Source organism: Triticum urartu, chromosome 3A, assembly GCF_056163025.1.
Source record: "Triticum urartu cultivar PI428250 chromosome 3A, HENAU_Tu73, whole genome shotgun sequence".
Lineage (NCBI taxonomy): Eukaryota > Viridiplantae > Streptophyta > Magnoliopsida > Poales > Poaceae > Triticum > Triticum urartu.
Genome location: NC_141875.1, coordinates 193,889,680 through 193,913,461, shown reverse-complemented (window position 1 = coordinate 193,913,461; position 23,782 = coordinate 193,889,680).

Below are 23,782 nucleotides of genomic sequence, written 5' to 3'. Positions count from 1 at the left end.
TCTGATCCAGCTCCACTCAATGAATCTTGTCCTCTACAAGCATCACAATTTTATCCTCTGCTTTGTGCTGAATCTCAAGGACCAAACCTAGTCGACGGATTCCAGGAAAAACCTTCTTGGAAATTGATGTCAAAGGGGGAGAAAGAAATCACATCAAAGCTCAAGGGGGAGAGAAAGTCTCAAGGATCCCAGATGCTTGATGTTCAAGAGGAGAGATACCACATGTCCTTTTGGGGGAAAGACATGTTCATATGTACTCATTTGAATTAAGTTCCATTTGTATCTTTCAGCTCTGATTTTCTATTCCCTATCTTCTCCCAATATCCCATGTAAGATTCAGGGGGAGCAAGACACCTAAGGGAAAGAAATCAGTCAAATTCATTGCATATCTTTATTCTTGGGGACATGTTGAATTCAATGTGGTACCCTGTACTCACTCTCTACATGTTATCCCAGTCTTGGTATTCTTGTGGTTTCTTTTGTTTGCTCTGGCTAGTGGATGTACCTGTGTTATCTAACCTTGTTTGTGCAGGTTCATTCCATCCTAAGCCAACTCAAGACCACAAGGTAAGTATATGCATCAAAATCATGAGTATGAGGAGTTCTTGCTTATGTACATACTGTTTGCAAGAAGGACTCATGAGCATGAAGGTATTTTCCTTGATAATCTTTTGCTCTGATGCATATGGCCAAGATGCATGTAACACATTGCCTACTCTGTCATGGTTATGCTCTCACATGCCTCTATATTTCATATTTACATGAGTGCATACATGTAGGGGGAGCCTATGCTTGTTACATGTCCTTCCAAAGCTTTACTTGCTGTTCTTTATACCTTTATCTAAAGCTTTGATGTATGTTGCCATCAATTACCAAAAAGAGGGAGATTGAAAGCACAAGTGCTCCCTAGGTGGTTTTGATAATTGATGACAACATATCTCTTGTTGGACTAACATTTCGATCTAGCATGTTTCAGATAAGTTCAACAATGGAGTGGCATGGACTAAAGGTTGTGGGAACTCCTTCAAGATGCTAAGGACAAAGGATTGGCTAAAGCTTCAAGCTCAAAACTCCTCATTTTACATTTTAGTGATCCAAGATCACATTGAGTCTTTAGGAAAAGCCAATACTATCAAGGAGGGATGAGGTGTTGCTTAATGAGCCTCTTGCTTCATGTGCTTAGTGATATGCTCCAAAACCCTCAGCTACTTTCCCACTTCCACATATGACCTAAACCCTAAGCCAAACTCGGTCCTACCGATTCTTCCTATCCGGCGCCACCGAGTTTTACTTGTCATAAGCCACTGCCAAACCCTAATCAGTTCGGTCTCACCGATGGGATCTCGGTCTCACCGAGATGGGCTTGCAAACTCTCTGTTACCCATTGCAATATTCTCGGTCCCACTGAGATATGCAATCGGTTCCACCGAGTTTGCTTGGCCAAATCTCAGTTTCACTTATTACCCAAATCGGTCCCACCGAGTTTGAGTAATCGGTCAAACCGAGTTTTGGATTTACCCTAACCCTAGCACATCGGTCCCACCGAGTTGATCTAGTCAGTCCCACCGAAATCTCTAACGGTCACTAGGTTTACCTTTTCGGTCCGACCGAGTTTGTTGATTCGGTCCCACCGAGATTGGAAAACTGTGTGTAACGGTTGGATTTTGTGTGGAGGCTATATATACCCCTCCACCTCCTCTTCATTCGATGAGAGAGCCATCAGAACGCATACACCATTCCAACTCATATGTTCTGAGAGAGAACCACCTACTCATGTGTTGAGACCAAGATATTCCATTCCTACCATGTGAATCTTGATCTCTAGCCTTCCCCAAGTCGCTTTCCACTCAAATCTTCTTTCCACAAAATCCAAATCCTATGAGAGAGAGAGTTGAGTGTTGGGGAGACTATCGTTTGAAGCACAAGAGCAAGGAGTTCATTACCTACACACCATTTGTTACTTCTTGGAGAGTGGTGTCTCCTAGATTGGCTAGGTGTCACTTGGGAGCCTCCGACAAGATTGTGGAGTTGAACCAAGGAGTTTGTAAGGGCAAGGAGATCGCCTACTTCGTGAAGATCTACCGCTAGTGAGGCAAGTCCTGTGTGGGCGATGGCCATGGTGGGATAGACAAGGTTGCTTCTTCGTGGACCCTTTGTGGGTGGTTGCTTCTTCATGGACCCTTCGTGGGTGGAGCCCTGTGTGGACTCGCGCAACCGTTACCCTTTGTAGGTGGAGCCCTCCGTGGACTCTCGCAACTGTTACCCTTTGTGGGTTGAAGTCTCCATCAACGTGGATGTAGGATAGCACCACCTATCCGAACCACGGGAAAAACATCCGTGTCTCCAATTGCGTTTGAATTCTCCAAACCCTTCCCTTTACATTCTTGCAAGTTGCATGCTTTACATTCCGCTGCTCATATACTCTTTGCATGCTTGCTTGATATGTATTGTGTGTTGAACTTGTGCCTAAACTCCACTTAAACCGAAAAAGCTTAAAAATTGCAACTTTAGCATTAAGTGTCTAATCACCCCCCTCTAGACACATCTACTTCTAGATCCTTGTAAGTGCATCTAGTGCCACCCCTAGTTGGTTTTGGAGTATTGACGACAAACCTAGTTGAGGGACTAATGTGTTTGTGAGAATTGCAGGAAAACACAGGTAGAAGTCCCTCATTGATTCGGTTTCACTACCAGAGATGACCCCTAAAAATGTACGAAGACATTGAAGACAATGGTGGTTTATGAAGATATTCATATTGAAGATAATGACATGAGAAGACTCCCTATGAAGCTTTTGGAACTCGAAGACCTAGATCCTTCGTAGTTTTATTTCATTCATGTTGTGTCATAGGAACCACCGTACTGTTAAGTGGGGTCGAAGAGAACCAGTCAGAATGACTGAAGTGATGCCAAATTCAAATCCTATGTCTTCGAGCAAAGACTTTGAGAGAAAATCTTGTCCAGAGTCAGACAAGTCAGCTTTACTTGTAGCCCAAGTAAAAGTTGCCGTGTGAGTTCGAAATCCGACCGTTGGTACACGTGTCAGTTCCTTAGTGACCCAGGGTCATTTCGGACAGATCAGGTCGGGTTGCCAAGTGGCTATAAATAGTCCACCCCCCACAACCTTAAATGGTTGGCTGCTCAGATTTCAGCGCACGGCTTTTGTCGTTTGAGAGCAACCCACCTCGAAGCCTTTGAAAGAAAAATTCCTAGTGAGGAGAAAAGCCCTAACCACCCAGAGCCAGAGTAAATTGGGCATCACTTAAGTCTTCGTGTCTGTGTGATTTGAAGACTTATTACACTTGAGGACTGTGCATCCTCCAGACGGTTAGGCGTCGCGTTCTGAGCATCCAAGAGAAATTGTGGATTGCCAGTGAACGAAGTCTGTGAAGGTTTGGGAGTCTACCTTGAAGACTTACCAGAGTGATTGGGCGAGGTCTGTGTGACCTTAGCTCAAGGAGAAAACGGTGAGGACTGGGTGTCTTGGACTAAGTGTCCTTGACTGGGTGTCCGGGACTGTGTGTCCTTCGATTTAAATACCTAGCCGCTCCAACCAGACGTACAGTTGTCACAGCAACTGGAACTGGTCCAACAAATCATTGTCTTCAACGTGTCACTGGTTTCATCTTCACTTCCCTTCATTTACAGTTATTCATTGTGAAGCCATTGCATGCTTGCTTTATATTTTGTCTTCACAACATGAATGTATGATCTGTTCGGCTTCATAACTTCTTCCTACCTGATCCTTATTACACTGAAGCTGTTTGTCATTGCGCTTTCACTCTATTGAATACATGACCATGGCTGCCCTAGTGTAATCTAACTTCCGCTGCATAGTAATAGGCATAATCTTCACTGTTTGTCTTCATAACTCTCACGTTTTGAAGACTTTCATAAAAATCGCCTATTCACCCCCCCTCTAGTCGATATAACGCACTTTCAATTGGTATCAGAGCCTGGTGCTCCCTTGTTCTGTGTGATTCGGTTTAACCACCTAGAGTTTTAGTTATGTCGACTGCAGGGATAATCAAAGTCTCCGTTGCTTGCCCCGTCTTTGATGGAACTGAATATCCCTACTGGAAGAATAAGATGCGCATGCATCTTGAAGCCATTGACATCGACCTATGGTATGTCGTCGAGAACGGCGTTCCCAAGGCTGGAGAAGGTGTCACTGCTGCTGATGTCAAGAAGTTCACTCAACTGGACTCCACTGCCAAGAATATCATATGTGGTCATCTGACCAAAGGACAGTATGGCCGTGTGAGTGCTTTGAAGACATCCAAGCTAGTCTGGGACTGGCTCTCAAAGGTCAATGAAGGCATCTCAACCCAGAGAGATCAAAGAATCAGTGTTCTTCGCAACCTCTTCAACCGCTTCAAGCGAAATGACAATGAGAATGTCCAGCACACATTTGACCGGCTCACTGACGTCACAAATGAGCTTCAAGCCCTCGGCGCCACTGAGATCACTAAACATGAAATCGTCAAGACGCTGCTGAGATCACTTGATAGTTCGTTTGACATCCTGGCCCTGATGATTCAAGAACGTCCTGATTTCAAGACACTCGATCCGTCTGACATACTTGAGAGGCTCAACACACATGAGTTTCAACTTTCTGAGAAAAGAGATATCTACGGCCCAAACTATGGGCGAACTCGTGCCTTGAAGGCAAAAGCTGTCTCCTCATCTGAAGAAGAATCTGACTGCAGTTCTGATGATCCTGAAGACATTGGAAGAGAACTTGCAATGCTAGTGAAGAAGTTCCAAAAATTCACTAAGAAGAAAGGCTTCAGGAAATCCTCACGATCAAGCTCAAGGAATGATGAAGCTTCTGCTCATGACTACAAGAAGAAAACATGTCACAAGTGCAAGAAAACTGGACACTTCATCTCTGAGTGTCCACAGTGGGAAAATGAGAACAGAAGGAAGAAGAAGAGCAAGGAATATGATTCTGACGACAAGAAGAAGAAGAAATACTCAAAGTCTTCTTCCAAAACTTCATCAAAGTCTTCATCACACAAGAAGAGCTCATCTGGCAAGGCACGTGCGTTTGTTGGAAAGGAGATGGATTCAGAGGAGGAGTCCGCATCTGAGGAGGCAGAGGTGGAGTCTGAGGAGGAGTCTGATTCTGGCATTGCGAGTCTGGCTACAGCATACGTCGCCAAGTCCATCTTCAATACTGAAGACAATGACTGCATCACCAACACCGACGCAAATGACAGGAACGACTCCACTCCTACCTACTGCTTCATGGCACGCGGTGCCAAGGTAAACACACGCACTACTCGCTATGAAACATCAAGCGACGATGACTCTGAATGTGATTCAAAACCTAGCTACAAAACACTTGCTAAAATTGCAACTGAACAACAGAAAGCTATGGAACATATTCAAAAATTGTTAGACAGAAGCGATGATTTGTTGGGTGCTGAAATGACTCGATCTGAATCCTTAATTGAAGACATAAAAAACCTTCACGTTAAGTATCAGGAACTTGAAGATCGTTATGATACTCTCTCAACAACTCATGAAAAGCTTTCCTATGATTATCTTCAAAGGAAGCAAGAACTTGAGAAATTGAGGGTGGCTCATGAAGATCTTCAAAAGGAAAACGAGTCACTTCGCGCTGAACAGATCAGTCCCGCTCAGGAAGGATTTGAACCACCATGTCTTAAATGCATTGAGCATGATAATGCTGCTTCTGTTGCTGAATGTTCCACTGCTACTACCGTTTCAATATCTTCAACTGTTGACGTGGTAACTAACCCCTCTGCTGAGGATACCACTGCTATTGCTGATGAGAATGCTAGGTTGAAGACATTGCTTGAAACAGGGATGTACAAAAGTCTGAAAGGGCATCATACATTATGTGATGTCCTTAAGAAGCAGATTCTGAACCGAAACCCTAGGAAAGAGGGTGTTGGGTTCGTGAGGAAAATTAATGCAGATGGGTCTTACTGGAAACCTGAGCAGTACCCCAAAACCACATGGGTTGCTGCAAAGGAATCCTCAGCAGATCCATCCAATCTGTCTGGCTTCACTTGTGCTAACCCAATTATCATTGATGAATCCTTTGATGCAAACTATAAACTGTTTAAGAATCAGAATGATAAAGTGTTTGCCAGGTACATTAGTACTAACTGCAGGAATGGACCACCTATGAAGAAGATCTGGGTTCCGAAAACATGTTTGGAAAATCTTCCTGTGAATGTCTTCATGACACCTCACTTGAAGAAGACAAACCTCAGACCAAAGGCTTCATATGGTCCAAATGCTTCATACAAACAGGGGACTCACCTGAGTCGCACTAACGCAAATGTTTTGCAGGGGAACCATACTCAGGCATATGAATATGAGAGTGGTTCGTCGAACCGTCATGTTCATATGACCAAAAATTATTCTGCTTATTCCTATGAGTATTATTGTCCACCTGCTAGACTGTTTGCTAAGGTTTCAAAGCCAAAATTCTCAGATGCTGCACTTAGACTTATAGCTTCTAAGCCACCCTTGAAGATGTGGGTGGTTAAGAAAGCTTAACTCTCCTTTGCAGGGAAAGGTCTCCAGCACAAAAACAAAATCTTCTGATGCTATTGCTGGGGACCATAAAAATCTTGTGGGGCGCAAGATAAAATGCCCAAATGGCATCATTATGTACTTCGTTCTTGAATCGCATGCTACTCTCCCCATTAGTCCTAATCTGGATCTAAGTTTTCATAACCCACTGGTTCGTCAAATGTTTATGCTTCACAACACTCTTCGTGAAGCCTATCCCCCTAACTGCACTGTAGGGTACGATACCAGCGACTTCAAAGTCTTCAGAATGGATTATTGACAGTGGGTGTACAAATCACATGACTGGCAGAAGAAGCCTTCTTATGGACTCAACTTTACGTCCATCCAACAAGAGCCACATTACATTCGCTGACACTGGTAAAAGTAAGGTATTGGGTCTAGGTAGAGTTGCAATCTCAAAGGATCAACACATGGATAAAGTCATGCTTGTTGAATCCCTTGGCTTCAACTTAATGTCTGTCTCAATGCTTTGCGATTTGAATATGATTGTAATGTTTGGCAAATATCGCTGCCTGGTGCTAATGGAATCTGACAAATCTCTAGTGTTTGAAGGGTATAGGAAAGGTGATTTGTATGTGGTAGATTTCTCAGCAGGACCACAACTTGCAGTATGTCTTCTTGCAAAAGCTTCAGAATGCTGGCTTTGGCATCGAAGGCTTGGGCATGCTGGCATGAGGAACCTCCACACCCTTGCGAAGAAAAAGCACGTCATAGGCATCGAGGGCGTCAAGTTTAAGAAAGATCACTTATGCGGTGCTTGTGAAGCAGGGAAGATGACAAGGGCAAAACATCCTTCGAAGACAATCATGACTACTACACAACCCTTCGAACTGCTTCACATGGATCTTTTCGGTCCCACTCACTACTCAACTTTTACTACTTCTGCATGCCTCTATGGCTTCGTAATTGTTGATGATTATTCTAGATATACTTGGGTGCACATAATCCTTTACAAGACTGAAGTGCAGGATGTCTTCAGACGCTTCGCAAATCGAGCTATGAACAATTTTGGCGCCAAGATAAAGCACATCAGAAGTGACAATGGCACCGAATTCAAGAATACTGGCCTTGATACATATCTGGACACCTTGGGCATCACACATGAATTCTCAGCTCCATACACGCCACAGCAGAATGGCATCGTCGAACGCAAGAACAGAACACTCATTGAGATGGCCAGAACAATGCTAGATGAATACAAGACTCCAAGAAAATTCTGGACTGAAGCCATTGATACTGCATGCCATACAATCAATCGTGTTTATCTTCACAAGCTCCTGAACAAGACATCCTATGAACTCCTAACTGGCAAGAAGCCAAATGTCAGTTATTTCAGAGTATTTGGCGCAAAATGCTGGATCAAGGACCCACACCACACCTCAAAGTTTGCTCCAAAGGCACATGAAGGCTTCATGCTTGGATATGGAAAGGATTCGCACTCCTACAGAGTCTTCAATCTCTTCCACTACAAAGTGGTTGAAACAATGGATGTGCGATTTGATGAAACCAATGGATCACAAAGAGAGCAATTGCCAAATGTGCTAGATGAAGTTCCATCAAATGAATCAATCAAGCTTATGGGAACTGGAGAAATTGTACCTTCTGAAGCTCAACCTGAAGAAGAACTTATCATCTCAGCACCTGATCCACATGAAGACAATGCTCAGCCTGAAGATATACCTTCAAATGACCACATAGATCAGCAAGAGCAAAGTCTTCGCCCCACACACCCTCGTGTTGCAAATGAAGTACAAATTGACAAAATACTGGATAGCATCAATGCACCTGGTCCACTCACTCGTTCAAGGGCAACTCAGCTAACGAACTTCTGTGGGCATTTCGCATTTGTCTCAATATCAGAACCCAAGAAAGTTGAAGAAGCCTTCATGGAACCTGAATGGATTCAAGCTATGCAAGAAGAGCTTCAACAGTTTGAGCTGAATAATGTATGGGAACTGGTTAAGCGTCCTGATCCACGGAAGCACAACATAATAGGCACCAAATGGATATACCGCAACAAGCAAGATGAGCATGGTCAAGTTGTCAGAAACAAAGCTCGTCTAGTTGCTCAAGGATATACTCAAGTGGAGGGCATTGACTTCGATGAAACATTTGCTCCTGTGGCTAGGCTTGAAGCCATACGCATACTGCTGGCCTATGCAAATCATCATAACATACTTCTATATCAAATGGATGTGAAAAGTGCCTTTCTCAATGGCAAGATTGAAGAAGAAGTGTATGTTGCACAACCACCTGGCTTTGAAAATCCAAAACATCCTGATATGGTATACAAGCTCAACAAGGCACTGTATGGCCTCAAACAAGCCCCTAGGGCCTGGTATGATACACTCAAGTACTTTCTGAAAAGCAAAGGCTTCATACCTGGTTCCCTGGATCCCACTCTTTTCACGAAGACATATGATGGTGAACTGTTTGTGTGCCAAATATATGTGGATGACATTATCTTCGGCTGCACCAATCAGAAGTATAGTGAAGAGTTTGGATACATGATGCAAGAGCAATATCAGATGTCCATGATGGGGGAGCTGAGGTTCTTTCTCGGTCTTCAAATACGGCAACAACGCAACGGCATCTTCATATCTCAAGAGAAATATCTTAAAGAGTGCCTGAAGAAGTTCGGTATGCAAGACTGCAAAGGCTTCACAACACCAATGCCAGCCAAGCATCATCTGGGTCCCGACGACAATGGTAAAGAGTTCGATCAAAAGGTATACCGCTCCATGATTGGGTCTTTTCTTTATTTATGTGCATCTAGGCCAGATATCATGCTTAGTGTTTGCATGTGTGCTCGATTTCAAGCGACACCAAAGGAGTCGCATCACTTAGCTGTGAAGCGAATTCTTCGATATTTGGCTCACACCCCAACTCTAGGATTATGGTATCCAAAGGGCTCAGAGTTTGATCTGGTTGGATTTTCGGATGCTGATTATGCTGGTGACAAAGTTGATCGCAAATCTACATCAGGCACATGTCATTTTCTGGGACGATCACTTGTATGTTGGTCTTCAAAGAAGCAGAACTGTGTATCTCTCTCCACTGCTGAATCTGAATACATTGCTGCTGGATCTTGCTGCGCTCAGCTTCTGTGGATGAAGCAAACACTCAAGGATTATGGCATTCATCTGAAGCAAGTGCCACTTTACTACGACAACGAAAGCGCCATCAAGATTGCCAACAACCCAGTTCAGCACTCGAAGACAAAGCACATTGAAATTCGTCATCACTTTCTCACAGATCATGTTGTGAAGGAAGACATTGATATCATACACGTCAACACTGAAGAGCAATTGGCAGATATCTTCACAAAGCCCTTGGATGAGAAGAGATTTTGCAAGTTACGGTGTGAGCTAAATATCTTGGAATCCTCAAATGTCCTGTGATCAGGCACACATCCTAACACTTATGCATATTGATGACTTAGATGTGCAACACACGAAGTAGCGTATATCTTCAATCAATGAAGACATACATTCTAAGTGTGAATACATTAATGTGGAATTTGACTTCGGAGCGCCACGATAATTGTGCGCCGTGTCTGGGTCTAATACTTCCTATACGGTGGGTAACGCCACCACCAAACGTTCCATTTTGAAGCGTTTCTCTCATGGCGTCACCTCTCAATGTCTTCACAATTGGTTTGGCTTCATTCTCTGTATGTCTTCATGATTATCTTCACTGCGTTGATTATATGGATATATATGTACTGATGTTCTGTCCTCTACAGCATTCACTTATAGCTATGTCTTCTTGGTTGAATCTTTTGAACTAAGTGAATGTGATCGGACCCTATCCTCTCTATGCTTTCTATCTCAAACTCTATCTCTCCAAGTCATATGCATTCTGTTGAAACTGTCGAATGTCTTCACTGTGTCCTTGTCAGCCGAAGACATTGAGACAACCATAAAAGTCAGTTTTAATGCTCATTCCTCCACATAAGATCCGGAGAAGCAGAAACGACCGCCCGATAATTTAGGCGTGCGTGGGACGTGGAACAGATCCCGATAATCTAACTGGCCACGCGTGCCTCAAATGCGAACCGCCAGGGGTACCTGCGTAATAGCGCAGTGCCGCCTCTATCCCTATAAATATACGATTCACTGCGGTCATTATCTCCTTCTTCCACCCTCGCACGAACCCTAGCGCCACCGCTAGCACTCGACGACGCCGGCGATGAAGCGCTTCACTGCCGCAACCTCTCCGACGCCGTTTTCACGCTGACAGCGGACATCACTTTCTCCGCCGTCGCCGTAGCTGTCTTCCGTCGCCAAGTTAGGGAACGGAGGATCGAACTGCTCGGCCTCAACTCTCACTTCGTCTAGCAGTTCCAAGTGTGGTAAATAAAACCTCTTTTTACAGCTTCTTTTGATCCTACAGTTCAGTCACTTTCTGCCATAAGAAGTTTCTCTTCACACCAGTTAAATCTCTCGCTGCATCTCATAACATGCCTAGTATATTCACTTGTGCTTCATAAAGTAGTTAGATTCCTCACTTGTACTGATCTATGGGTTCGTACAAATCTGGAACCAACTTCTTATCTATAAGTGAATGTCTTCGCATAATAAGGTCAATGTCTTCTAAACCGATTTATCTTCAAAATCTTCTGAGAATGCATATGACCTCTTCCCCTTCCCTCGCACCTTAATGCTGTCACAGGTACATGTCCGTGGGAGAATCCTTTGGTTCTCATAGTCTGCATTCATTTGCAGAGTACTTGCAGCATCACATCAACTCGCCTGAAGCCAGTTCCTGCAAAAGGAATCCTTTGAAGCCTTTGAACATCTTGAAGCCTTCCAAGTTATTCATGGCTTCAGAAACAGTAGCAAGGAAGGGAGGCAGACAGCGACGTGGTGAAACGTCCAAAGATCTGCCTGATGAATTGGCAGAAATGTACAAAACTGATCCTGAAGAAAGCTATGGTCAGCGCAAGACACGAATCCAATGGATTCGAAGATATTGGGTAGAGCAATGGTTCCACTACCGCTTCGTCACTCAGGAATATGCGGAGAAGTGCGCCATCAAGAGACCTTGGGGAGATGTATTATACAAAAATCTCGTACCTAGGTCCAGAGACGAAGCCATTGCTCAAGGCTTCTATCCATGCATGGTGAGAGGACCACAGCCAGCTGATGCACATCCGTCATCACTTCTCTGGTGTCGCGATGATAATCTCTTCAAGCGCAACTTTCAGTTTGCACAACAGTCAGCAAAGATAAACAAGAAGAAATTTGGGCTTGACTTCAACCCTGGTCCCTCCTCACCAAGGGCAGATGGCACACGCAACGCCGATCCCAATATCATCGGGCCGTATGCCAATCTTGCAGGCCTCATCACTCGCATCCTAGTCCAAGGGACTGCTGTGAATGACCCTCCAGCAGATACTGAGTCAGATGACGCCCCTGCTGCTCCGAAGCCAAAGCAGAAGAAGCCAAAAGCTCCAAAAGCTTCAAAGCCAGCCGTTTCTCCCAAGATCGCAAGAGTGAAGCCTTTAGCAACTGCACCTCCTGAAGCCAGTGTGCAGTCAGAAGACTTATCACGAGTGTCCAAGCCCCAAGAAGCCAAGAAGCCTCAGCCACACACAGGCAAAGAGCTCACAGCTGCTGACATTCTGCGCTGCGAAGCCATTGATCTCTCAAGCGATGAAGATCTTGGAGATGATGCTCTTGAGCAGCTCATCAAGAGCAAGGAGGAGGCTGAAACCTTCAACAATCTGCCTCTGTTTGATGTCGCCATCATCCACAACTTCATCGATGAATGGTTTGACACACCAGACATAAGCTTCAATGATCTGCAGCTACCGATAGGCCTCAGCGTTGCCTTTCAAGGTGCAATTGCTTCAGAACTTGCAATAGCCCAGCGCATTGTAGAACTGAAGCAGAAAATTGATTATGAAAAGGCTCAGTTCAAGAAGCACGTGGCCAAGCTCAGTGTGCAAGAAGTGAAAAGCTTCAAAACTATGTTGCATGAGCTGAAAGAGAGCTTCCTGAAGACGCGTGCTGAAGCTCAAGGCTCGCGAGAACGCATGAAGACTTTGGCTGATCACTGCGTGCAGGCCTACAATGAGGCAGAAAAGCGCAAGGCGCTTGGACGTCCCGGCATTGACCCCAGGATGGCCGCGAAGAAGAAAAAGAAGGTGGCTGTGACCGAACCTGAAGCGCCAAGGTCAGAACCTGATGCTCCAATTGTCTTCCCCGCTGCAACGACTGGCTCGAAGCCAAAGAGTTGATCAACCGCCTCACAGCACAAGAAGACACGGACTGCAGAAGCTAAAGCTAAGAAGAGAAAACATTCTGAAGCCTCTCCTTCTGAACCCATCATCAAGAAGCGCAAGACAAAGAAATCTCGGGCTGCTCCCACAGAGCCCCTGATAGTTGAACCACTCTGCGTCCGCTATCCTGACGCAGATCGTCAGTTGACAGTGCATGAGCCTGCTTACATAGAGGCTCCGCACGCTGAAGACATTCCAGCAGCCAACCCCAATGCTGCTGAAGACATTGATCCCCAAGACAATGTGCAAGGTGATGCAGCCCTTCCTCAGCTTGAGACAAGCGAACAGATCAGTATTGGTCGTCCATTGACGCCAATCACACAAAATGCGTCATGGGCAGATAGCCCACATGAGGAAGATGAGCCCCGTCCCACTGCAACTCCACCAGTGCCTACACTCCATAGGCTTCGCAAAGGGCCAAGGGCTCAGGCTGCTGAAGACATTCCGGCTGCATCAGCCAAAGAGCAAGCAGAAATACCACAAGCTCCAACTCCCCCGCACCAACAAGAAGAAGTTCTCAAGGAGAACGTGCCTGAAGCTGAAAATGTTGAGGCTGCCACAAACAATGCCGAAGCAAATGTGGAGCCCTCCCCAACAACAGCTTCAGAAGACACCAAAGCTACTGCTCCTGAACATTCTGTGCCTGAGTCTACTGCCGGACCACAATTCAACTATCATATTGCGCACAGGCCCCAGGTCCAGAAACCGATCCCACGACTACCAAGGTTCCCAGGTCCTGCATCAGCTCCTGGTTCCTTCAACATCAACGGCTTCAGGGCAGATAACACGTTTTTCGACCGCTCCAAGAACCCTTATTCAAGGGAACGGATTGTATCAGATAGGTTCTGGAGCCATCAACAGCGCAGCTATTATTCATGCATCCTCTACAACCAAGGCCGCATCTTTCCTCACAAGCGCCTTGAGGTTGAAGCTGTTGCAGGTCTGCCTGGTCTGGAAGAAGCACTGGATTGCTTCAAGCAAGTGGGTTTGCTGCCATTTATCACTGACGAAGAGCACTGGAACGAAGAGCTTCTGCTCCAGTTCTATGCCACTTTGCTTATCAAAGGCTATAACAGAGATCCGAAGACATGGATCCTGGAGTGGATGACAGGCAATATCCATCATGAAGCCAATGCTTTCGACCTAATTGAGCTTACTGGCCTTCCCACTCCTGGCGAATTCTTTGAAGAAGGGTGCCAACTCCATGCTGAAGCAATTGAGAGCATATTTCAGCGTCCTGAGCCAGATATGAGTCAGATGCTCTCAATGATGAAGCCATTTCCTCCAAATGCACCCTATCCAACTAGGTTCTTCGTTGAAGACTTAGAGTACCTGCCCAGAACAATATATCACATCATAAGGCGGACTCTCTGGCCAGTCAAGGGACACTCTCGATATGCAACGATTGATGGTGCAATGAAGACTCTCATCTTCTGCATTCTTCATGGAAAATGCTTCAATGCACAGGATCTCTTCATCCGTCAATTTGCAGCATCTGCTTCAGAACTGTTTGGATTAAAGTTTTATGCTCCTTGGGTTATGAGGCTGATCAAGCTTCACTCTGCAATCTCCTATCAACCCTCAGCCCGCAATCATAGGATATTTTTGCCAGATGTGGACACATCTGCTGAAGCAATATATCCCGAGCCGGCCAAGCAACCACTAAGTCTTCAGAAGGCAGAACACCAGAGCTTCACTCAAAATATTGAAGGTGTTGAAGCTCTCTCCCGAGTGTATCCAATGGCTGGCACCACACGTGCCCCTGCATCAACTGAAGCCACCAACAGCACAGCTGCAAAGAGACCCAAGAAGCGCGCTCGTGCACTCAATGACAGAGAGCTTCTTGTGGCTCTTCACCAAAAACAAGATAGGCATCACGACTGGCTCAAGAGGCAGATGAGAAGCATCATGCAAGACGTCAATCGCATCAGAAATATGGCAACAAAGAATGCATTTGTCACACACGAGACCTGTCGCCGCACTTGGAAGGGCCTCACCATGATGTGCCCTGAAGCTGAACTGCATGAGGATGGCTTCACAGAGCACTTCAAATTTGACTCCACGCCTCCGAGAAGAGCGGTGATGCGCAGCACACCATCACTTGAAGAGTCAGAGTTCTCTTCTTCTGCTGCCACCGTGTCTGCCCGGATTATTGAAGAAGAAGACGACGCGACATCATCTCCATCCTGCTTCAACGCGCGTCGAATCTGCACCAAGCTCGTCTGCACCGCCGCCAAACAACTCCACCGACCCTGCTGCGCCTGGGAACGCGTAGAAATCTCTATGTCTTCAAACCTTTTTGGTCATCACTGACAAAAGGGGGAGAAGCATATGATGGTAATAGTCTTCAAGCGGGTCACTATGGGCGGGTGCCTTCATATCTTGCTACATTTTGCTTTGTGCTTACAACTCCCGTTTTTGCTACATTTGCTTCCTTGAGTTGTAACACTTAGCCTTGATGGCCGTCTGCTACCTGCTTGTCACTCCGTTATGCGAAGATAAATTCCGCATGTGCGACGATAAATTCCGCACTCATCTCATTCTGCAGACGTCCATTTTCCATTATGCATGTCATTATCTTCATATACTTTCACATGCATAGTGGATTGTCATAAGTTGAAGTGGATCTCCACAAGTACAACCTGCCATGTGCATTTGCATTCAAGAAGCAAATTCCTTATATGCACATCTTCAGGGGGAGCCCTTGCAACTTATGAAGACAATTCTTTTACAATTTCGCAAATTATGTTTCCCGTTGAAAACTTCAACTAGTTTGTCATCAATCACCAAAAAGGGGGAGATTGTAAGTGCATCTAGTGCCACCCCTAGTTGGTTTTGGAGTATTGACGACAAACCTAGTTGAGGGACTAATGTGTTTGTGAGAATTGCAGGAAAACACAGGTAGAAGTCCCTCATTGATTCGGTTTCACTACCAGAGATGACCCCTAAAAATGTATGAAGACATTGAAGACAATGGTGGTTTATGAAGATATTCATATTGAAGACAATGACATGAGAAGACTCCCTATGAAGCTTTTGGAACTCGAAGACCTAGATCCTTCGTAGTTTTATTTCATTCATGTTGTGTCATAGGAACCACCGTACTGTTAAGTGGGGTCGAAGAGAACCAGTCAGAATGACTGAAGTGATGCCAAATTCAAATCCTATGTCTTCGAGCGAAGACTTTGAGAGAAAATCTTGTCCAGAGTCAGACAAGTCAGCTTTACTTGTAGCCCAAGTAAAAGTTGCCGTGTGAGTTCGAAATCCGACCGTTGGTACACGTGTCAGTTCCTTAGTGACCCAGGGTCATTTCGGACAGATCAGGTCGGGTTGCCAAGTGGCTATAAATAGTCCACCCCCACAACCTTAAATGGTTGGCTGCTCAGATTTCAGCGCACGGCTTTTGTCGTTTGAGAGCAACCCACCTCGAAGCCTTTGAAAGAAAAATTCCTAGTGAGGAGAAAAGCCCTAACCACCCAGAGCCAGAGTAAATTGGGCATCACTTAAGTCTTCGTGTCTGTGTGATTTGAAGACTTATTACACTTGAGGACTGTGCATCCTCCAGACGGTTAGGCGTCGCGTTCTGAGCATCCAAGAGAAATTGTGGATTGCCAGTGAACGAAGTCTGTGAATGTTTGGGAGTCTACCTTGAAGACTTACTAGAGTGATTGGGCGAGGTCTGTGTGACCTTAGCTCAAGGAGAAAACGGTGAGGACTGGGTGTCTTGGACTAAGTGTCCTTGACTGGGTGTCCGGGACTGTGTGTCCTTCGGTTTAAATACCTAGCCGCTCCAACCAGACGTACAGTTGTCACAGCAACTGGAACTGGTCCAACAAATCATTGTCTTCAACGTGTCACTGGTTTCATCTTCACTTCCCTTCATTTACAGTTATTCATTGTGAAGCCATTGCATGCTTGCTTTATCTTTTGTCTTCACAACATGAATGTATGATCTGTTCGGCTTCATAACTTCTTCCTACCTGATCCTTATTACACTGAAGCTGTTTGTCATTGCGCTTTCACTCTATTGAATACATGACCATGGCTGCCCTAGTGTAATCTAACTTCCGCTGCATAGTAATAGGCATAATCTTCACTGTTTGTCTTCATAACTCTCACGTTTTGAAGACTTTCATAAAAATCGCCTATTCACCCCCCCTCTAGTCGATATAACGCACTTTCAATCCTACAGCTGGATACCCGAGGATGGCGTTGTATGGACAGGATGTGGTGGACCTGCCCTATCGGTGTGGTGGAACCGTCGGTCACTCCTGAGAAAGGCTAGGTAGGCTGAAGCTACTCATATGGCACTTGGAGGTTGTCGAATGTGTCTACGGACAGGACGTTGAGCCCTACGCTGCCGTCGATGAGGGTCTTGGTAACTTGCATGTTGCTGATGACTGGTAAACAAAGCATCGGGAGAACGCCAGCAGTGGCTGCGCACTTGAGCTGATCTGTCGAGCTGAAGGTGATGGCGCATTGGGACCACTTGAGCGGGCGCGTGGCCTCGAGCTTGGGGAGGACCGCATTCACCTCACGAGCGAACTGTTTGAAGATACGCTGCGAGGCTGGGGCCTGAGCGCCGCCCAAGATGCAGGCGATTGCACGCGGCTCCTGGAAGCCCCCAGCCCCCTCGTCTTGATGGTGGTTGTCATTCCTTCTTGGTGGTGGCGGCAGCGGGGGAAGACCGGCGTTGCCCTAAGGACGATCCTCACGAGGCTGGTCCCTCCAGGCACCCTCGCGAGGATGATCCTGCCAGCGGTCCTCACGAGGCCTGTCGCGCCACTCCTGGCACGGGCCATGGTCATCCCAGTGTTCGCCTCCATGTCCTCCTCCTCAGCCGTAGCCCCGGTCGCTGCGCTCGGGGCGTTGACCGAAGCGTCCTTTGCGAATGGCTCTGAGGTCTTGACAGTCGCTGGTGTTGTGGGTGTTTAGGTTGTGGAAGGCGCAAAACGGTCGGCTGCTCTTGGACGACTCGGGCCGGTCTCTGCCTCGCTTGGTGTCTGGCTCCGCTGCGAGCACGGCTGCTTCCTTGCGCTTCACATCCTTGGCCTTGGCCTTCTTCTCCTCTGCACCCGCAACTGGCAGCTCGAGGAGGGAATGGCGCCCCTCCTCAACACTTGCGCACTTGGTTGCCAGGTTGAACAACTCCTGAGATGTGCACAACTCCTCGTGGATAGCAAGCTCCTCCTTCATCTTGATGTCGCGGACACCGTCAGAGAATGCGGAGATGATGGCCTCGTCCGTGACCCTGGGATCTTGAGGCAAGTGTTGTTGAAACGCTGCATGTACTTCTGAAGGGTCTCTCCTGGTTGTTGCTTGATGCGGCGCAGGTCACCCGCACCCGGTGGGCGGTCACGAGTGCCCTGGAAGTTGGCGACGAAGCGGTCGCACATCTCGTCCCAGGAGGAGATCGAGCCTTGTGGCAGGTTCAAGAGCCACGAACGTACGCCGTCTTTGAGAGCCATAGGAAACTAGTTCACCATGACTTTCTCGTCGCCGTTGGCCGCTTCGATGCTCAGCTCATAGAGCTGCAGGAACTCCACGGGGTCGAGGGTGCCGTCGTATCGAGGAGGCAGATCCGGCTTGAACTTGGCCGGCCAGGCGACGCTACGCAGCTCGGGGGTGAAGGCGCGGCAGCCGACCGTGGTCGCCGGGGCCCGTCTCGGAGGTGGAGGTTGGACTTGATGAGGCCCGCGTGCCGCCACCGCGGGTGGCGTGCGGTCTTGGCGAGGCGGCGCGGGGAGCGCAGGTGCAGCTTCTCGCGGCCGAGGAATTTCTTGGCAGCTTCTCTCTTCGCGCGCGGGCACCGGGCGTAGTGGATCGCGCAGTGGGGCCGTGTGCCTTGGCGCCAAGGCACCGTCTTGGGGCAAAGGTGGTGGAGGTGCTTCGCGAGCCGCGTCGCCCGTGGCTGGAGGAGGGCGAGGAAGAGAGTGGGACGACGTCGAGGAGCCCCCTGCGACGCGGACGAGCTCGACGACGCGGTCGAGCCAGTCCTCGAAGAGGTCGACGATTGGGGGGTAGTGCAGGAGCTCGTTCGCCAAGAGGAGCACGGCCTTCACGTCCGTGGGAGCACGGCGTGAGTGGGACGAGGAACCGGACGGGTTCAGCGAGGGAGTGGCGGTGCGGCTGAGGGAGTCCGGGATTAGGGGGTCTCCGGACGGCCGGACTCTATCCTTTGGTCGGACTGTTGGACTATGAAGATACAAGATTGAAGACTTCGCCCCGTGTCCGGATGGTACTCTCCTTGGTGTGGAAGGCAAGCTAGGCAATACGGATATGGATATCTCCTCCTTTGTAACTGACCTTGTGTAACCCTAACCCTCTCCGGTGTCTATATAAACCGAAGGGTTTTAGTCCGTAGGACAACATACAATCATACCATAGGCTAACTTCTAGGGTTTAGCCTCTCCGATCTCGTGGTAGATCAACTCTTGTAATACCCATATCATCAAGAATAAATTAAGCAGGACATAGGGTTTTACCTCCATCAAGAGGGCCCGAACCTGGGTAAAACATTGTGTCCCTTGCCTCCTGTTACCATCCGCCTTAGACGCACAGTTCGGGACCCCCTACCCGAGATCCACCGGTTTTGACACCGACATTGGTGCTTTCATTGAGAGTTCCTCTGTGTCGTCGCTGTTAGGCTTGACGGCTCCTACGATCATCGATAGCGATGCAGTCCAGGGTGAGACTTTTCTCCCCGGACAGATCTTTGTGTTCGGCGGCTTCACACTACGGGCCAACTCGCTTGGCCATCTGGAGCAGATCGAAAGTTACGCCCCTGGCCACCAGGTCAGATTTGGAAGCTTAAACTACACGGCCGATATCCGCAAAGACTTTATCTTCGACGGATTCGAGCCTCTGCCTTGTGCGTCACGCGGTCACGATGAGTACGATTTATCTCTACCATCAGACAGTGTTCAGGAGATCGCACCGGCATCCGCTCTGACCCCCAATTCGGAGCCAGTTGCGCCATCCATGGCTGGGTGGATGGACCCCGCCACGGAGGCCTTATCCTCATCGGCGATCGAGCCAAACATCGACCTTACCCTGCACGAGAGCCGTGTTGTCAGACTGCCGGATCCTTCTCCGGCCACGGACTCCGAACCGCCTGCGCCCGTTCCTAGTGAATCCGATTGGGCGCCGATCATGGAGTTCACCTCCGCGGATATTTTTCAGCACTCGCCCTTTGGCGACATACTGAACTCATTAAGGTCTCTCTCCTTGTCAGGAGGATCCTGGCCGAACTATGTCCGGCAGGATTGGGATGCGGATGACGAAGAAATTCGCTGCCCACCCACCACCCACTTAGTAGCCACTGTCAATGACTTAACCGACATGCTCGACTTCGACTCCGAAGACATTGACGACATGGACGACGATGCGGGAGACGAAGAGGAACCACTGCCCACAGGGCACTGGACAACCACCTCATCATACGATATATACATGGTGGACACACCCAAAGAAGGCAATGGCGATGAAACAACGGAGGATGACCCCTCCAAGAAGCAACCCAAGCACCGACGTCAGCGGCGCCGCTCTAAGTCCCGCCAAAGCAAAAGTGGTGATACCGGCACAGGAGATAATAACACTCCGGATAGTGCCAAAGATGGCAACAATCCCCTCCAGCACGATCTAGGACAGGAGGATGGAGAGGCCAGCCCTCCAGAGAGAGCGGCAGATGGAGAGGCGAAGGATGATAATTACATTCCCCCCTCTGAAGACGAGGCAAGCCTCGACGATGATGAATTCGTCATGCCAGAGGAGCCCGTCGAACAAGAGCGCTTCAAGCGCTGGCTTATAGCCATGGCAAATAGCCTTAAGAAAAAGCAGCAGCAGCTTCAAGCTAATCAAGATCTGCTAGCTGACAGATGGACTGAAGTCCTGGCGGCCGAGGAATATAAACTCGAACGCCCCTCAAAGAGTTACCCAAAATGCAGGTTGCTACCCCGACTGGAGGAAGAAGCGTATGATGCAGCTGATCGGCCACCCCGTGGCCACGACAGAGAGGCATTCCAGCCAAAAGCTCAGCCTGCACCCCGATGCCATTCAAATAAAAAGGCATGGAGAAATACGCCAGACCTGCGAGACGTATTGGAGGACAAAGCAAAACATGCAAGATCGATCTACGGATCACGAGGGTGCGCCACTACGCGAGACGATAATCGTCACGCCGGATACAACAAAAGTAAATCCGGCCGGGCCGAGCACATCGGGCAAGACTCATTGGAGCTGCGTCGCGATACAACCCAGTACAGAGGCGCCGCACACCCCTTATGCTTCACAGACGAAGTAATGGATCATCAAATCCCAGAGGGTATCAAACCCGTAAATATAGAATCATACGACGGAACAACAGATCCTGCGGTATGGACCGAGGATTTCCTCCTGCATATCCACATGGCACGTGGTGATGATCTACACGCCATTAAATACCTCCCACTCAAACTCAAAGGACCATCTCGGCATTGGCTCAATAGCTTGCCAGCAGAGTCCATTGGCTGTTGGGAGGATCTGGAAGCCGCATTCCTCGACAACTTTCAGGGCACTTGTGTGCGGCCACCAGACGCCGATGACTTGAGCCACATAATTCAGCAACCAGAGGAATCGGCCAGGCAATTCTGGACACGGTTCCTAACAAAGAAAAATCAAATCATCGACTGTCCGGATGCAGAGGCTCTAGCAGCTTTCAAGCACAACATCCGCGACGAGTGGCTAGCCCGGCACCTTGGTCAGGAAAAGCAGCAATCTATGGCAGCCCTCACGACGCTCATGACCCGCTTTTGTGCGGGAGAAGACAGCTGGCAGGCTCGCAGTAACAACATATCAAAGAACCATGGTACTTCGGATACCAAGGACGGCAGTAGCAGGTCACGTCACAACAAACATAAGCGCCACATTAACAGCGACAATACTGAGGATACGGCAGTCAATGCCGAATTCAAAGGCTCTAAACCCGGTCAACGGAAAAAGCCATTCAAAAGAAGCACTCCAGGCCCATCCGGTTTGGACCGTATACTCGATCGCTCGTGTCAAATACACGACACCCCCAACAAGCCAGCCAACCACACTAATAGGGATTGTTGGGTGTTCAAGCAGGCCGACAAGTTAATTGCTGAAAACAAAGATAAGGGGCCACATAGCGATGACGAGGAGGAGCCCCGGCAGCCGAATACCGGAGGACAGAAGAGGTTCCCCCCACAAGTGCGGATGGTGAACATGATATACGCAACCCACATCCCCAAGAGGGAGCGGAAGCGTGCGCTCAGGGACGTATATGCGTTGGAGCCAGTCGCCCCAAAGTTCAACCCATGGTCCTCCTGTCCGATCACCTTCGATCGCAGGGACCAACCCACTAGTATCCGTCATGGCGGATTCGCCGCACTGGTCTTAGACCCAATTATTGACGGATTTCACCTCACTCGAGTCCTTATGGATGGCGGCAGCAGCCTGAACCTGCTTTACCAGGACACGGTGCGCAAAATGGGTATAAACCCCTCAAGGATCAAACCCACAAAAACGACCTTTAAAGGCGTCATACTAGGTGTAGAGGCCCATTGCACAGGCCCAGTCATGCTGGAAGTGGTCTTCGGATCCCCGGATAACTTCCGAAGTGAAGAGTTAATCTTTGATACAGTCTCGTTCCGCAGTGGTTATCATGCACTGCTCGGGCGAACCGCATTTGCGAGATTCAATGCGGTACCGCATTATGCATACCTCAAGCTCAAGATGCCAGGACCTCTGGGGGTCATTACAGTTAATGGAAACACAGAGCGCTCTCTCTGAACGGAGGAGCACACTGCGGCCCTCGCAGCGGAAGCGCAAAGCAGCCTCTTAAGGCAATCCACTAGTTCGGCGTTTAAGGACCCGAACACCTTCAAGCGCGCCCGGAGTAATCGGCAATAGGACCGCCTGGCACGTTCCGAGCTCGCATAGCAATGCGGCCCCCACCCCGGCCCAAGCCAAACGGCGAAACTCGTGCCACGCGTACATAATCACGCATTAAAAATACCATGGGCACAGTTAGGGAGGGGGCACGACAACGGCACGCCCCAAGACACGGCTTAAACTGCACTAGGGCTTCCCGCTTTGTTATTTCTCTCTCTTTCAGGACATTAATCTCTGGAAACCCTGTCCGGCAGCATGATTGACGAACACATGATGCAGCAACCAAGGAGGCAGAAAGCTACATCACACCACCGAACTCCCAGGTGGATTACGATAACGAGTGAAATACTTGCTTTAATATTATTCCTTAGCTTGCCCTTGGAGGGGACATAGTCCTACTTTTTGCTTATCACACTACTTGTATCATTCTGCTCTAACGCACGTTTTTTTAATAAACAATGCATTGCATTAAGGCTTTTATTGCATTCTTCTTTATATATATATACATGTGTGTGTGTGTGTGTGTTCATTATTGACACCTTGCAACCGTACACTTTGGTACGGCCAATACACCAGGGGCTTAAGTACCCCACAATATGGTGTGAGAAGTCCGAACACTTTCACAAGTGCGGCACCCCGAACTTATAGCATTATATGCATCAGCTCCGAATCATGTCTTTGGTCAATAGTTGGGTTTGCCCGGCTCCCATGTTTTGGTACCTTACGTTCCGCTATATCGGCTAAGGTAGCACTGGGAGAACTACTGCGATTGTGCCCCGGTTCAGCTGGGCTAAGCACCTCAGTAGAGAAAGCTAAAACTGACTATCATGATAAGGCGAGAGACTGGTCGCTGTTCGAGAGGTTTTCGAGTCCCTAAAGACTTATGCCGCTTAGAGCGAGGAGTCGGCCCTGTCCGGCTTAAGGCGTGTATCGCACCCTGAGTTCGGCCTTCCGAACACTAGGGGCTTCGCCGAAATTTAAAATTATAGAATTCTATGGCTAAGTGAGAGTGATAACGCATTATAGTCC